The 18271-nt window shown below is 43.5% G+C and overlaps 1 long non-coding RNA gene across 1 annotated transcript in view; it reads left to right on the plus strand.

Moving 5' to 3' along the window:
- The first annotated feature begins 10541 nt into the window (after positions 1 to 10541).
- Positions 10542 to 18271, plus strand: part of LOC139029923 (uncharacterized) — a 46929-nt gene continuing 39199 nt past the window's right edge. Inside the window, exon 1 of the long non-coding RNA XR_011482242.1 lies at positions 10542 to 11106. This is a non-coding gene — a long non-coding RNA (uncharacterized lncRNA). The remainder of the gene's footprint in view (positions 11107 to 18271) is intronic.

Below are 18271 nucleotides of genomic sequence, written 5' to 3' on the forward strand. Positions count from 1 at the left end.
GGAAGATCCCCTGGAGAAGGAAATGGCAACCCACTCCAGTATTCTTGCCTGGAGAATCCCATGGAGAGAGGAGCCTGGTGGGTTACAGTCCATGGGGTTGCAAAGAGTTGGACATGACCAAGTGACTAACACACACTCACACTTGGACATTCAAAGGGTCTCGATTCCGCCCAGGCTGGTACAAGCATCCCCTTCCTGGGCCTCAGTTTCCCCATTTTCCAAATGAAAGTGTTGAATGCAATGACTCCCGCAGGCCTCCCAGTTCTCATTTCCCTCTGGTGGGGAATCACTCCCAAGCTCGGCATGATGGGACTGCTTAAAGCAGGAGGTAAAACACGGCTGTTTGTGTCCCTTTTTTTCTGCCGAATGTTTGTATCCACTTCTATTATGCAGGCCTGGCCTCAGTGCTATAGAACAAAAAATCACAGGAAAACTACTGAGTATTCCTTGCACCACTCCCCCCTCAAGCACTTTAGGTACCAACAGAGAACCATTTATTGAAAATAAAAGGGCTAAACAGGAACATACACATACACATTAATCATTAGTATTCAACTTCCCCCAAGGTAAACTACGGTTCTTGTGACTCAAATCCAGCATTTCTCCAAGTGGGCTGGGCAGGACACTGATCCCACGAGAAGATGCTCACCGCAGATCTGGACACATGACCAAACACTAATTCCCGCATACGAAAGAGTCACAATGCAAGTGAACTGAGTAAGAAGAACCCTGCGATAAATAATCCTGTTTCATTCTTTTTAGCCTATAGTTCCCAAACTTTCTTTGACTAGAGAACTCCACTCAGGGTCTTTGGAACTAGCGGTCATCTGAGCACAGACAGAAACAAAGACCCAGGCATGGACACCCAGCTAACGTGGCCTAAGGAATGGAGATCTAATTTTGAGCAGCTTTGGGCAGAACGTTGGTAAAACTGCCATGAATTTGTCAGACTTTGGCTTCAGGAAAGATAATGTTCTCATGTGATTCTGAAAGAAATGGAGACAAGCCGTGAGTGCATTTCAGGAACTGAGGGGCGGCACAGATGAGGCCTGTCCATACAAGCCTGGACATGGATCCAGAACATGAGTCAGCAGGAAGAATCCAAAGGGGATTCAGACAGAAGCTCCTCCACTATCCCCATTAGAAGAGATGGGTAGTTGACAGCCCTCATTTGGACAGGTCAGTTATTCACAGGGAAACTTTCTGTTGCCTTTATAAAATTTCAGGTTTTAAAAACCACGAATTTTCAGGCAAGCAAGAAATGAATTGGACATCAGTAGTACCTCAAGAGGAGAAATTTCTTGAGACTGCAGTGGTTGCCAAGTAGCCCCGAAGTACCTAGATGCCTCAAGTAAACCCTGTAATCCCATCCTAAGTAATGCCTGAGTCTACAGAATCATAGCGGGTTTCACAGAGGCAGTGGCAATGAGTAGAGCTTTTGCAAATGGTGACTGCAGAAGAACCCAGCTGGTGCCTAGGAGGAATCTATTCTCTAGAGTGGTTTCTTCTAGAGTGAGTGTGATTACCTTCCTGATCTATGGATAATCCAAAGAACTTCTCATGCAGCTCAGGAAAAGGGCCTAGAATATTCCTCTTTCATCATGAAGCCTTGAATTCTAGGGGCTGCCACTGTATGCTTGAGCCATAAATGAACTCTGTGGGACCAGGACAAAAAAAGCAGATAATTCTTACATGGTACCCACTACATGCTAAGCACTGCTCTGAGTACTTTACGTGTATTATCTCATTTAATCCTCAATATAACCCTATCAGTGTTACTGCTATCATTCCCATTTTGCAGATGAAACTGAAGCAAGGAGAAATTAGGCAAGTTGCCCTAAAGTCCTCATCATAGCTGGACACAGTAAGGAACACAAGTGTAAGAGTGTTCTCTTTTTCTCAACTTTTTCCTGTGGGTACTTCATTAGCCTGAATTCCTCCAGGTTTTCAAGGCAGGGCACTGAGGTAGAGGGGCTGTTTACGAGCTAAGAACCAGAAATTTCTGTTGGGATTCCCTGAAGATCCTTGGTCAATAGAGGTGTTATGCATGTGCAGAACAAGACTCTGCAAGGCTAGTTGAGAGCTAGTGATGAAGGCTAAATGCTGGACATCAGAAGTTACACCATGTAGGGAATTCTGACCCAGTGAGAGTGGGAAGACTCCCACTGAACACCTCACGCATAAAACTGAGAAACTAGAAAGTCTATGCAGTGGAAGAACCATGTTCTAAAGTAAGGGCCATGTCCTAAGACCGAAGTCAAAAATCTACATAGATGCAGCATAACAAAAAAATAAAATCACACCTAGCAAAATCAAGAGAATCCACCAGTAATTTAACCAATTGCCAGAGCAAAACTCATCACCACTTAAAAGAAGACAGCAAAATCCAAATTATCCAAAATATCAATCAGTAAAAAGTTCCTACATGTGCAAAAAGCAAAGCAAAACAAACAAAAAAGCACACAGGAAAGTGACCCCAAATTAAGTAGAAAAGTAGAAAATAGAAACAGATCTTGAGCTATTTAGAACTTTTAATTGACAACCAAGGATATTTAAACAGGCATATATAAATGTTGAAGAACTAAAAGAAAAAAACATGAAGGATTAAAAATGGGGACCTTCAAATACAAACCATAAAAGAGAATCAAATGGAAAGTCTGGAGCTGAAAAGTTCCATAACTGAAATGAAATATTCTCTGGATGCTCTTAAAATCAGATTGGAATTGGCAGAAGAAAGCCAGGAAACTTGAAGACCGATCAGCAGAAGTTACCCAATTTGAAGAACAGAAGCAGCAAAAAAAACTTTAAAAAATGAACTGAGCCTCAGCTACTGTAGAACAATATTAAGTAGTCTTAAACAGATGTTATTGGCACTCTAAAAGGATAGGAGAGAAAGAGAGAAATATTTGAAAGAATATTTTCCAAGTTCGATGAAAAGCACCAGTTGAGAGATCCAAGAAGCTCAGGAGATCCCAACAGAAATATAAATATAAGAAAGCCATATGTAGGCATCTCATAGTCAAAACACTAACAAAGTAAAAGATGTATCTAAAAAGTAAAGAAAAATACAATACATGCAAATAATAATTATATAGTTGATAAGTAATCTCATCAGAAAACATGCAGATAAGAAAAAATAGAAGCTATGCCTTTAAGATGCTAAAAGATAAAAACTATCAATCCAGAGTTAATATCTATCAATCTAGATATTAATATATCTGGCGAAAATATCCTTCAAAAATAAGAGTGCAATAAAGATACTTTCAGATAAACAAAAGCATAGAGAATTCATTCTCAGGAGACCTACATTACAAAAAAGAAATGCTTTAAAAAAATTTTTAGGCAGACGGGTAATTAAATCAGATGGCAACTCAGAATTTGGGGAAGAAATGAAGAATACTGGAAATGGCAAACATGTAAATACATTTTAAAAGATTCCCTTTTCCTTCTCTTTGGCTTTGTAATAGACAACTGACTATTCAAAGCAAAAATAATAGCACTGCTTTGTGAAATTTATAACTTATGTAGAAGAGAAAATGGAAATGATGATGATGATGGTGATGGAGATAGATAGATCTTAGATAGATGTACATAGACAGAGATATATGAAAATAATAGCACAATGAATAGGGAAGAATAAATGAAAATGATGGCATTTGAGATTCTTAAATTTTAGATGAAGTGGTAGAATATTAACTCTAGAGTTAAAATAAGAAGAAATATATCTGAAAAAAAGAATAGAAGGAAAAATGGGATCAAAAAGTTTCTATATTCCAAAATAAAGAGAAAGACAAAACAGAATGAAAAAGAGATCAAATAGAAAACAAATAGTAAGGTGACATGATTTAAACCCAACTGTATTAAGAACATGAAATGGCAATGTTCTAAACGCTCCAATTAAAAAGCAAATATTATTATTCTAATTCAGACAAGCAAGGTTAACTTTATTCCAACAAAAGAAATATTTAAAATAGTAAGACTAATTAAAAGGGAAGAAAATGTATACCCTGTAAGCAGTAAAAGTTTGGTGTAGCTACATCAATATTAAAAAAAAAAAATAGACTTTGAGACAAAGAGTATTCCAGATAAAAGTAGGTATATGTTTTATTGAAGTATAGTTGATTTACAATATTGTGTTAATTGCTGTTGTACAGCAAAGTGATTCATATATATGTGTATCTTTTCATATTATTGTGGTTTATCACAAGATATATATATGTGTGTGTGTATATATATGGATATATATTTAGTTCCCTGTGCTGTACAATAGAATTTTTTTATCCATCCTATTTATATTAAAAACTCACTTTATAGCCAAAAGCACAAATAGGTTAAAAGTGAAAGGATGCAGGAAAAATTATGCATGACAATAATCAAAAGAGAACTGAGGCAGCCTAACTAATATCAAACAAACTGGGCTTTAAGACAACAAATTTTCCAAGAGACAAAGAAGGAACTTACACATTGATTAAAGAGTCAATCCATCAAGAAGCTATTATATATAGCAATTATATACATACATATGCTTAACAATAGAGTCCCAAAATATGTGAAGACAAAATTGACAAAATTGAAGAGAGAAATAGACAGTTCCACAATAATAGTTAGAAAGTTCAATACCAAACATTCAATAATAGGTAGAACAACTAGATGGAAGATTGATTAAGAAAGTAGATTTGAACAACATAAAAGCCAACTCAATCTTATAGAAGCATACAGAACACTTCATCCAACAACAACAGAATATACATCTTTTCAAGTGTATGCAAAACAATCTCCAGTATAGACCAAGGTACAGCCACAAAAGCAGTCTCAATATATTTTAAAAGGTTTAAATCATACAAAGTAATTCCTTTGGACACATGTAATAAAATAACAAATAACAGAGGAAAAGTGGAAAATTCAGACATCTTAAAATTAAACAACACACTCTTAAATAACTAATGGGTGAAAGAAGAAATTGCAAGGGACATTAGAAAATATTTTGAAACAAAAAATGAAAACACAAAATACAAAAAGTTATGGGATGCAGCAAAAGCAGTCTCAAGGAAAAATGGAAGTTTTAGATGCCTACATTTAAAAAGAAGAAAGATCTCAAATCGAAAAACTTAACCTGACACATTCAAGAAGTAGAAAAAGAAGAGGAAAATAAACCCAAAGCTAGCAAAAGGAAGGAAATGATAAATATTAGAGTAAGTTAAGTAGAATCAAAATTAGAAAAATAAAGAATCAATAAAATCAAAAGTTGGTTCTTTTAGGAGATCAACAAAATTCACAAACTTTTTGCAAATATTTGGGTTTTTACAAATTGAAGGTTTTGGCATTGTCAGATGATGGTTAACATTTTTCAGCAATAAAGTATTTTTATTTAAAGTATGTAGATTGTATACAATATCACTATTATATACTTAATAAACTACAATGTAAGCCCAATTTTTAAATGTATTGAGAAACCAAAAAAAAAATTGTATAACTCACTTTATAGTGATATTCACTTTATTATAGTGATTTGGAACTGAGTCCACAATATCTCTGAGTTATACCTGCAAAGAGAGTTAATCAGTAATCAAAACTTCCCAACCAAGAAAAGTCCAGGACCAGATGGATTCACTGGTGAATTATACCAAACACTTAAAGAAGAATTAATACCAATCTTCTCAAACTCTTCCAAAAATTTTATGCATTTTATGAGGTCAGCATGACCCTAATACCAAAGTCAATCAAAAATAATACAAGAAAACAACTAACACAACTTGTAAATACAGATATGAAAATCTTCAACAAAATACTAGCAAACCAAACCCAGCAACGTATTTAAAGGATTATGTACCATAACCATGTGAAATTTAACATAGAAATGCAAAGTTGGTTCAACCTTCAAAAAATGATATAATACATCACATTAATAGAATGAAAGTAAATATATTCATAATCATTCCAATTGATGCAGAAAAAAATAATTTGACATAAGCCCACACCCTTTAATGATACAAACTAGGGAGAAGGGAACTCCCTCAACATGATAGAAACCATTTACGAAAAACCCACAACCAACATCATAATCAATGGTGAAAATCTGAAAGCTTTCCCACTAACAAACAAGACAAGGATTCTGCTTTCAGTATTTCTATTCAACATTGAAATAGTTCCAGCCAGAGCAACTAGGCAAGATAGCATTTAAAATTGGAAAGAAGACATATAACTATCTCTGTCTTCAAGTAGAAAACCCAAAAGACTCCACAAAAATATGAGAAAATTTTATCCATGAAAGAACACCATCAAGAGAATAAAAAAAAAAACTACAAAATGGAAGAAAATATTTATAAATCATATCTCTGATAAGGGTTTGGTAATCCAGTAAGTATTATCTTGTAACTCACCAATCAAAAGATAAACAATCCAATTAAAATGTGGGCAAAAGACTTGAGTAGATATTTTTTTAAAGAAGATATATAAATTACCAATAAGCACATAAAATGAAGCTCAATGTCATTAGTCATCAAAGAAGCTCAAGTCAAAATCACAATAAGATAGCACTTCACACCCACTAGCTTGGTTATAATTAACAGCAACAACAAATGAAACTGAAAAACAACAGCGATGGTGATGATCTGGCATCTTCACACACTGCTGGTGGGAATATAAAATGATGTCATCACTTTGGGAATCAGTGTGGCAGTTCCTCAATAAGTTAAACATATTATTAAACCACGTGACCCATAATTTCCATTCCTAAGTATGTGCCTAAAAGAACTGAGAACGAATGTTCAAAAAAAGCTCATTCACAAATGTTCATGGCACCACTCTCTGTGATAGCCTAAAGGTGGAAATAGCCAAATGTCTATAAGCTAATGGGTGCATAAACCAAATACAGTATATCCATACAATGAGATATTATTTAGCCAAGAAAAATGAAGCACACACTACAATTTAGATGAATTTTGAAAACATTATGCTGTGAGAGAAGCCCAACACACATACACACACACACACACACACACACACATTTTACTATGTAATTCATTCATATGAAATACCCAGAATAAACAAATCCACAGAGACCCAAAACAGATTACCAGTTGAGAGGGCCAGGGAGCAGGAGGGGGTGGGGTGTTAAGTTGCCTCAGTCGTGTCCAACTCTTTGCAAACCCATGGACTGTAGCCTATCAGGCTCCTCTGTCCCATGAAATCTTCCAGGCAAGAATACTGGAGTGGGTTGCCATTTCCTTCTCCAGGTGATCTTCCCCACCTGGGGATCCAACCCAGGTCTCTTAACATCTCCCACATTGGCAGGTGGGTTCTTTACTGGATGCTTAATGTATAAGAAAGCTGAGCACTGAAGAATTGCTGCTTTTGAACTGTGGTGATGGAGAAGACTCTTGAGAGTCCCTTGGACTGCAAGGAGACCAAACCAGTCAATCCTAAAGGAAATCAGTCCTGAATATTCATTGGAAGGACTGATGCTGAAGCTGAAACTCCAATACTGGCCACCTGATGCAAAGAACTGACTCATTGGAAAAGACCCTGATGCTGGGAAAGATTGAAGGCAGGAAAGAAGGGGATGACAGAAGATGAAATGGTTGGATGGCATCACCGACTTGATGGAGGTGAGTTTGAGCAAGCTCTGGGAGTTGGTGACAGGCAGGGAAGCCTGGCGTGCTGCAGTCCTGGGGTCACAAAGAGTTGGACATGACTGAGCAATTGAATTGAACTGAATGTATAAGGGGTTTTCTCGAGGGTGATGAAATGTTCTAAAACTCCATAGTAGTAATGGTCACAGGACATTGTGTATGTACTCAATGCCACTGAATTGTACACTTTAAAATTTTAAATGGTGAATTTTATGCTATATGTATTTTAACACAATAAAAACAATAAGATACCACCAAAAAAACCCAGACTCAAATGTTACAATAGGAGTGTGCAATGTGTACAATCTCCCTCTTCTACACTAAAATAATTCACAAAATATTAACAAATAGAATCCAGCAATATGTAAAAAGATAATACATCATGGCAACAAAGTGCAATTTATCTTTATATGCAGGACGATTTAATATTTGAAAGGCACACAATATAACTTATCACAGTAACAAAGGAGAAAAATCATTGGATCATCTTAATAGATTCATCAAAAGCATTTGAAAAAACTTAACACTTATTCAAAAACCAGCTAAATGTCTCTCCCACTCTCTTTTCGTAGCTGGAAAAACTGGACCCCAGGAGGATCCCATGAGGGCCAGCAAATGGAACAAGGTTCCTCATGATGGTTCACCTGTAGCTTCATTTCGACCCACCCTGGGGGTGGCATCTTCCAGCCAGCCACCATCCCCAGGCCACTGGGTTTCCCAGAAAAGCCGGATGTTCATAGGCACGTGGTCAGACATATATGTGCACATACCTGTACATGTTCACACACATCTAGACAGTCCCAGAAATTCACACATGACACAGGGACAGAGACGCACAGTGGGAGTACTATTCACACTGACACACCACACCAGGCATCCCAGACGTACACCTCTCAGACACCCTGATTCTCCCAGCCCCACGCACAAATACACTTATGTCTACAGCACAGGCTCCGACACAGTGACCCAGGCAGAGATAGCGGTGGCGGTTCCTGCTCAGATATGTACAGCCACAAACAAAGACATACACATCAGAGACACACACTGTCCGCCGCGGCCAGGAGACTCACACCGGCGCCACAATCACAGGCCTGGGCACTTCCCCCCTTCCCCCGCCCCCCCCAAGCAGACAGACCCACAGAGACAGCACAGACATACACCCACAGGCTCACACCCATCCTGCCGCACAAGCACAAGTGTGTTTACACACCCCGACACCCGCACACGTTGCACATGTGCTGAGAAACAGCGCGCCCTCCCGCGCACGTGCACGCACGCGCGCAGACACCGGGGCGCGCCCAGCACGCAGGCAGCGGCTGCAGCGCGCGGTTCCCGGGCCAGTGCTGCCACACCGTGGAGACGCGGCGTCCTCCCCGGGGCCCCCGCCCCTCTCCCCTCCTCGGCCCCGGCAGTCATGTGGATGAAAAGACAAAAATATGAACGGGGCGGGGGAGGCGGGTAGTGAGGAAGGGAAGGGGCAGAAGATGAAATAATAATACTGCTGGGTTTGTTCATTTCGGTGATAATTAGCGGTGCATTCACGCCGCCTCACCGGCCGCTCCCGGCTGATCCCGCGTGATGGATGCCTGGTGGTGCTGAATGCAAATTAGCATAATTTCATTACCGAGGGACCCGTGAAAAGGTTCAATTATAGAGCAATCTCATTAATACCAGGGCTTGTTAAACTAATAGAAAGAGACAGGCCCCGCAGCTCCAAGAGGTAGGCATGTGCTCGGAATGCAATTAACGCTGGATCCCCTAGTACCTGGGCCACGCCTCACCCCCTAGGACCGACCCCTAGTGCCCTGCAGACTTGGGCTCCCAGAAAGGCAAGGGGCCCCCGAACTTGGTGGCCCAGAGCCTGATAAATAAACACCCATGGGAGAAGCAAAGCATCCAGGCTGGGTCAGCCTTTCCAAATCTAGCCTGAGGCTACAGATGGGGAGACTGAGGTCCACAGAGTGGTGACCCCAGGTCAGTGGCATCGGAGGCAGCGATGGCAACAGAGGGGGGCATTCAGGAGCGGGGAGGTGACGCTCATCCCTGTTTTAGGCCCTGGTCTACATAACAACCTCCCAGGAGCCCCTCCCACTCTGACTCAGTTTCTCCATCAGCACTTAGAAACAGAAATGAAGGTCTCTAGGAGGCTTTCTCTTATGAATTATCTGGCTTCATTATGTCATGAGAAAGAGAGGGCTGCTTGGCGTTCCTTCCTGTCCTCAAGAATCTTATCAAAGCACAAGGACCAGTTTCAGCCCTTCCCCCTGCTGGAGCCAGACGCTTGAGACCCCAGCATCTCAAGAAGAGGGTCTGTGTCAGAGCACCGGACACCAAAGCCTCGGACCATTGGAGGAAGCAGAACTCCAGCACTGTTTCCTCCATCCCCACTCCCATCCAACCCCTCCCACTTGCACATCCAGCCTAAAGACCAGAAGGCATAGCTCTCTTTGAGGGAGGAACCACCGCTTTCTTCCCCGATGCTCAGGATTTGGATCCAGAGACCAGCACATTCTGCCTTTGGCATCAAAAAGTTTCTTAGGGATGTCATCTTTGCCCCCTTCTTCAATTTCAGCAAAAAGGGGTCATGCTTGACATTCAACTTTCCCCGCACTCCCCACCCCCCCGCACCCTCAAAAACCCTTCACAATGACCTCAGGCACAGCTAGCTCCCTTCCCAGCCCTGGCGTTGAGCACACACCGAGTTGGGTCATATGAATTTGCTGTATTTTTTATCACCTCCGTAATATTTGATTTTTTTCCTGCAATTGTAAGTAAAACAGCACAAGTCCCAAAATACCCCCAAGCTGGAGAATGACTCACACTGTATATTACTGAACACATAAAAATATGCAGTGACTCAGAAGGGCCCAGCAGAAGCGACAACCCCCACAAAAGGCCCCATTGTTCAGATTCTAAAGGTAGAGGAGGGGGGCTCCCCAATCACCAACCCTGGCTCTGGCTGCTGACACTTGTCAAACGCCTGGCAGTCTGCGGTGTGATTGGATTCTCTCTTTTTCTCATGACATAATGAAGCCAGATAATTTCATAAGAGAAAGCCCCCTGGAGACCTTCGTTTCTGTTTCAAAATGCTGATTGGGAAAGATGAGGAGGCGACCTCAAAGACCATCTGGCCATAGGACCCCAAGACGCTGAAGGTCCAAAGGAGGGACTTCTGGTCACGCTGATATCCACCCCCTCTTAGGGGACCCTAGCAGAGCCTGGGATGGGGGACAGAACACAAGAGGAAGGACAGAGTGATGTGAAGAGGAACACGAGGCCCAGGATCCCAGGTCAGCCGTGATCGCTGGTCCCCACAGGCACGTGATTGGACCTTGGAAGGGGCCTGTGGAGCTGCAGGCGAGGCGGGGTCCTGGAGCCTCCTCTGACCAGGAAGAGCTTGGGAACTACCAGAGGGGCAGCCAGCCCTGCAGAACCAAGAAACAGAAGGGGAAATAGCGTCCTCAAAGTTAGGAAGGTAAGCACCGGAAGCGCTGGAAATTAACACCGGGATGCTGTGTGAGTGGAATAGGCGTGAGTGTGAGCGTGGTCCTCCTGTGAGTGCAGTCCTCATCCATCATAGCAGAAAGTCAATAGATAATGTCTAAAACTGATGAATCAGGAAATAGTGGCAGACGTGCATTATTGAGAGATATGGGCAGTGCTCAGGAGACCAGGCTGGGAGTGAACGTGGAGGCTCTGGAAAGGAAGGAGACTGGGCTTTGCGTAGGAAGCCAACCAGCACTATTTCACTGTTTGAAATATTGTCTTAAAGGTCTGTTGTTTATGCTCCTGGCAGTGGCTCTGCTTTATCACCATCACCCTGAATGGTTTTAGTCACTCCCTGAGCACGTAAATGAGAGGGGCTATTGCCTCTGTGTGTGTGTGTGTGTGTGTGTGTGCACGCGTGCACACGTACACGTTCGCACCTGTTCCATGCATCACGTAAATCACCACTCTACTAAGCAGACATCCACCCAGTCTCTTTCTTATCTGCATCTCAGTCTCTCTTATCTACATATTTGGAAGCCTTTCCTTTCTGATGGTCTGAGGTTTTGTAAGGATGAAGTTGAAAGCCAGAAGACCCAGTTTCATCCTGGTTCTGCCACTTTCTAGCTGTGTGACCTTGAACAAGACACTCACCCTCTCTGTGTCAGGTTTTTCTCCTCTCTAAAATAAGCAGGCTAGGGACTTCCCTGGTAGTCCAGTGGTTAAAAAAGAATTCCCCTTCCAGCTCAAGGGACACAAGTTCCATCCCTAGTCAGGGAACTGTGACCTCACAGGCCACAGGGCGACTGAGCCCAAGCACTGCAACTAGGGATCCCACGCACTGCAACTAGAGAATCCTGCGCACTGCAGCGAAGAGCTGGCATCCCACAATGGAGATCACGTGAAGCCAAAAATAAATAAATAAGCAGGGTAATTGCAGAGTCACCACAGGATCCAGTGAAGGACAGTAGGTATCAAAGTGGCTTGTTAGCTTCACACATCCAAGGGGTTGTGGAAATCTTTGGGGTTGCCGCCGGTGGATCCTCATTTCTTAGGCTCCCTCGACTCAAATGGTATATTGCTGCCTCTGTTCCATTTCCTTCTTCCACTGTGTCTTCCTTTCTCTCATCTCATCCCCTACTTTGAGGGCTCCTCATTGGAAAGAAGTCGGTTAAAAGCTTAAACTGCAGTGAAAGACCAGGGGATGGAGAGGAGATTAGGTCGGGAGATGACCCCAGAGGATGACTGGATGACTGGTGTATGGATGGAGGAGGAAGGGGCCCCATGTGACTCTATGCTAACTGGGACTCTTTGGGCTGAGTCACAGAATCTAATCCAATCTGGCTCAGATGAGAAAGAGTGCTGATTGGCTTATTTAACTGGGAGCCTGATGCCATCTTCAGGCATGGCTGGATCCGGGGGTTCTATCCTTTAGAACCTGTGTCTCCCTGCAGGTCTCAGTTCTGCTCTCCTCTGTGGCAGTTAAAATACCAAGGAGGCTTGTTCCACGTGATGGTGAGGATGGTCTTTGTTGAACTTACAGCTTCTAATTTCACAAGAGCCTCCCTCTCCCAGGGCCAGTAGCACTTTCCCCCAGAGGAACTCTGATTGGCCCTTCCTGAATCACGTGCCCAGTTCTGGGCCAATTACTGTTTCCAGGCAGATGAGATTTCCTGATTGGCTGGCTGGAATCACATGGTCTGCCCTGGGGGCAGAAAGGCAGGGCCCTTGATTGGCAGTCCTACCAGAATCACCTGGAAAAGGAGAAAGCAGTCCCCAGAAGAGAGAAAAGGGGAGAGGGCCATGAGGGACAGATACCCCAAGGCCACTTGCAATGTCAGGGTTCTTAGCCTGGGAATGAGGTTAGGGGAAGACAGGCAACGGGCTCCCTGATGCTCCAATGGGACTCTTCCCACCAACACCTGATTCTTTGCTGACAAGGGCTGCAGCTCTTGCTGCCCTTGGCCCAATGGACCTGTTTACTGGGTGCTCACTATCTGCTAGGCATTTTAGCTACACACGGTCTTTTTTTAATTCTCTTCTTTTATTGGAATATAATTGCTTTACAATGTTGTGTCAGTTCCTGCTGTACAGTGAAGTGAATCAGCCATATGCATACGTATATCCCCCTTCTTGGAGCTCCCGTGCACCCCACCCCATCCCACCCATCTAGATCATCACAGAGGGGCAAGTTGAGCTCCCTAAGCTTTATAGCAGGTTCCCACTCATTATTCCAAATCTCACTTAACCCTGTTTTGCGGAAATCAAGGCTCAGAGAGGCGAAATGACACATCTCGGAGCACAGACTTAAGGAAACAGTGAGTATGCATCAAACTCTAAACCCTAGGCTTTAACCAACAGGCTCAACTGTGTGTAAGATGTTATATTTATTTACAATTAACTATGTAGTTCGTGGTTGGGGCTAGGAACTCTCCAGAGTCCTCACTCTACATGCACCATCCCATTTAATCCTCACATAATCCCATAAAGTGGATACTTTTGTTACTCCCATTTTACAGATGAAGAAACAGAGGCACAGAGGAATTAAGCAGTTTATAACAATGCGCGGCCGGGCTCCTTAGAGGATGCACCTAATTGCCCTCCACGCCACTGTTAGCCCAGGCAGGTATTGTGAGTTTTTGCCGAATGGCATTCGCTCTGGTAGCAGAAAGCCCTGCAGAGGATTCAGTACCCCAGCTGCCCCCAAAGCCCTGACATCACGTTTTCTGAAGAAACCTCTCTCAGTGTCTCAGCTTCTTCATCTGTGAAGGGGCTCAGACTTGGCGCAAAGGCATGTTAATGCATGAGGGTAGGGGAAAGGAGATGAGAGACATAAAGGAAAATAGAGACACAGTCCCGAAGAGGAACTTACAAAAAGGAGAGAGAACCATGCGGAACCTGGGTGGTCGCACACAGCCCTGCAGCCAACCCCAGAGCACGGTGGGTGGGACCGGAGCCTCCCAGCTGAGTGGGGAGGGAGAAAGCCCCCAGCGGGGTCCCCGCAGCCCAGCTCACCATGCTTTCCCTGCTGGCCCACTGCCCAGCTGGCCTTCTGTGGGCACTGAGGGTACAGATCTCTCTCCTGGACCGAGAAGGGGTGAACTGGGGGAGGAGTTGCTTGAAAAGAAAGAGACTTCAGCCAGGGGTCTGGAACAAAAAAGCCCTCCTTGCCATCCTGCTTACTCTCACACCTGCCATAGCTCCCCAGGCCCCAGCAGAAATATACACGTCCCAGCCAACCTCATGGCCCTCCACCACTTCTCCCCAACATCCCAGTCCTCCCTCTACCCCTAGACATCTCTCTACTCATCACAGGATGTCTGACCTCCAGGTCTTTGATTCCGCCTGTGCTCTTAAACATAGATCACCCTTTCCACTGCCACTGCTGCCCCAGTCCAGTCCAGCCCTCGAAGCCTGGCCCAAGCTGGAACCCCAAGGACGTACCCATCACTCTTATCCCTGACCCCGCCCAACAGGCTTTCTCTCCTCCACCTCCCCAAGCCTAGCATTCATCACCGAGTCTGCTTCCTCAGAGATCTGTTACCCCAAACCCAGCGATTATCTGAGCCTCAGTTTCCACCAAAGTTTCATTTCTGTGTCCATATGCAATTATAAATAATGATAGTAACTGTATCCTAGGGTGAGTGTGAGGGTTCAAATCAGATGATGCCCTTGAATTGGTTAGAACGGAGCAAGACACTTCGTAAGAACTCAATGAGTACTACGACTATGGCTATTACTGTTATTATGACTGCGTTTATGACTACTACTATCTAGGAGGAGATGGTTGGCTGGATTTTTCAAAATAGTGTTAGTCCCATGGGCTCTTGAAGAACCTGTCACTTCCCACCAAGGGTTGGAGGGGAGAAAATGATGCTATATGACTGATAGTCTAGGATATAAAGATGACACAGCTTCTGTCTCTCTTAGTCTGTGTCTCTCTTGTCTTTCTCTTTCTCTGTTTCTCTCTCTCTCTCATTTCTCATTCCACTCACCCTATGGTGTTGTGAGGATGACCAGGCCGTGTGAAGAGACCATACGGGAATGTCCCAGCTGACTGCCCCAGTAACAACTCAGCCAACAGGCAGCATGAACAGGCAGCCATGAGCGTAAATGAGCCTTCAGCTGAGACCAAGCCCCAGTGGGAGAGTGGCTCCCCAAAGATTTCTATGTGCTAGTCCCCAAAGCCTGTGAATATCCTCCATTTCAAAGCAAAAGAACTCCACATGGAATTGGGGTGTGGACTTTGAGAGGGAGAGAGAGAGCAGCCCGGGTTACAAAGGTGTGCCCCCCCGCCCCATCTAACCACTCACGCCTGTACGAGCAAAGATTCTTTCCCCAGAGGCTGTAGGGACCAACACGGAGAGGCTGGCAGAGACACGCAGCGGAGGAAGAGGCAGGAGCGACTGAGGCAAAGGATTGGCCTGCTGTGGCTACCTTTGGAAATGGAGAAAGGGGCGACCCTCTAGGAACAGGAGAAGGAAAAGGCTACTACGCCAGTATTCTGGCCTAGAGACTTCCATGGACTGTATATAGTCCATGGGGTCGCAAAGAGTCGGACACAACTGAGCGACTTTCACTTCACTAGGAATTCAGGCTGCCTCTAGAAGCTGCAACATCCATCCCGGTAAAGAAACGGGGCCTTCAGTCCGACAATCACAAGGAACTGAATTCTGCCAACCACCTGAATGAGCAAGAAAATGGATTCTTCCCTCGAGGCTCTAAAGGGGCACAGATAGCCCTGTAGTCCCCTTGATTTCAGCCTCGGTACACTCTAAGCAGAGACCTAGCTGTCCCCACCAGAATTCTGATGGATAAGAAGGTAAGAAAATCAGTTTGTATGGTTTTAAGCCTCTGCATTTGGGATAATTTGTTGTGGCAGCAGCAGAAAATAAAGCAGCCTTGCAGATTTCCTTCTGAGGCTGGAGCAGAGGCAAACACCGCCATTCCTGTGAGCTGAAGGCTTGTTCTATGCCAGTGCTGGAGGACAGGTTGTTGTCACTTAGGCCCAGGAACTGAAACAGTGTTTCTCCCACCCCCTCCCCAGAGGAGTCTGCTGTCTTCTCCGAACTCCCCAAGCCCTGGTTTCTTCATCTGAAACATGAGAATAGTAATAATAAAGAGGCAACTGGCATATGCTGTCATAAAAAGGTAACATGCTGTGTTTCTAAGTGAACATTTGGTGACCAATTTGCATCGTATGATACCATTGTTGTGAAATTAAAACCTATGGACCTCACAATGAGATGTCTCATCACACCCATTAGAATAGCTATTATCCAAAAAACAAAACCAGAAAATGGGTGAGCAAGGATGTGGAGAAATTGGAACCCTTGGGCATCACTGGTGAGGATGTAAAATGATGTAGCCACTGTGGGAAATGATATGGTGGCTCCTCAAAACCACCAACTGATTCACCAGTTCCGCCTCTGGGTATATACCAGAGAGAATTGAAAAAGGAATTTGAATAGATGTTTGTAGACCCATGTTCATAGCAGCATTATTTAGAAAGCTAAAACCTGGAAGCAACCCAAGCATCCATTGGTGGATGAATAGATAAACAGGATGTGATCTGTGCATACAATGGAATATTACTCAATCTTAAAATGAAAGGAAATTCTAACACATGCGATAATGCTATAATGCTATAATGCTATAATGCGATCGAACCTCAGACAGTATGTTAAGTGAACTAAGCTAGTCACAAAATTACAAATACTGTATGATTCCATGTAAATGAATTATGAATTACCTGTCATAAATATAATATAGTAGGAACATGTGTGCACACATGCTAAGTCGCTTCAGTTGTGTCTGACTCTTTGCAACCCCATGGACCATAGCCTGCCAGGCTTCTCCATCCATGGGATTCTCCAGGCAATAATGGAATGGGTTGCCATGCCCTGTTCCAGGGGATCTTCCCAACCCAGGGATCAAACCCAAGGTATAATATTAGTCAAATTCATAGAGACAGGAAGTAGGATAGTGGTTGCCAGGGGTGAGAGTAAGGGGGCATGTGGCGTTACCATGTAATGGAATGTATACAAGAGTTTCTGTTTGGGATGATGAAAAAGTTCTGGAAATGGGATGATGGTGATAGCTACACCATAATGTAAAAGGATTTAATGTTATTGAACTGTACACTCAAATTTGGTTAAAACAGCAAATTTTATGTTAGATATATTCTACCAAAAAATTTTTTAAAACTTTACATGTGTATGTTTGTCCCTGTATTATCTGTGGATGCTCGGTCATGTTCAACTCTTTGCAACCCCATGGACAGTAGCCCACCAGGCTCCTCTGCCCGTGAAATTTTCCAGGCAAGAATATGGGAGTGGGTTGCCATTTCCTTCTCCAGGGGATCTTCCCTACCCAGGGATCGAACCCGGGTCTCTTGCATTGGCAGACAGATTCTTTACTGCCTGAGCCACAAGGGATGCCCCCACCTGTATTATGGAAAACTTAAAAGGATACATTCTATATCATCACAGATGGGAATAAAGTATGGAAGCATAGAATGGGAAGTATGTAGTTCATCTTTTACTTAATATATCTATATATGGCTTAACCAAATTATATAAGGAATGATTTAAGTTTGCAATAATAATACAAACAAGTATGCATTTTTATTTTTAAAAAATGTTTATTTATTTATTTGGCTGTGTTGGGTCTTAGTTTCAGCATGCAGGATCTTAGCTCCTGGACCAAGAATGGAACCCCCCGGCCCCCTGCATGATATGCATTTTTAAATGGTGACAGCAACACCCATTTCAAAGGCATGATGTGAGGATTAACAACCTTGCTGTAGGAAAGGCACCTACCTTCCCCGGGCCTGGATTGGAGTTCTCGCTGGAGGGACATAAAACCCTCCCCTTTCCTTTTCCCAGTCCTGAACCTTTTCTCATTTCTAGGGTTGGCCCTAGAAATGAAGGACCTGAGCCCAGCACAGCCACATGCCCATCTCACTGTCCACAGAGCAGCCAAGACTAAGGAAGGGTCCACCCCAAGAGGCCCACCCAAAGCCTGGTGATCCACCCAATCGTGAGGCTGGGAAACTGTCTCCTCCTCGGGAATGAGCAGGAGGGTTGAGTCTTGAGCACTGGGAGGAAAAACATGATCCTTTATGGGTGGCCACATCATTAAGTGCAACAGTT

Source organism: Odocoileus virginianus, chromosome 20, assembly GCF_023699985.2.
Source record: "Odocoileus virginianus isolate 20LAN1187 ecotype Illinois chromosome 20, Ovbor_1.2, whole genome shotgun sequence".
Taxonomy (NCBI): Eukaryota; Metazoa; Chordata; class Mammalia; order Artiodactyla; family Cervidae; genus Odocoileus; species Odocoileus virginianus.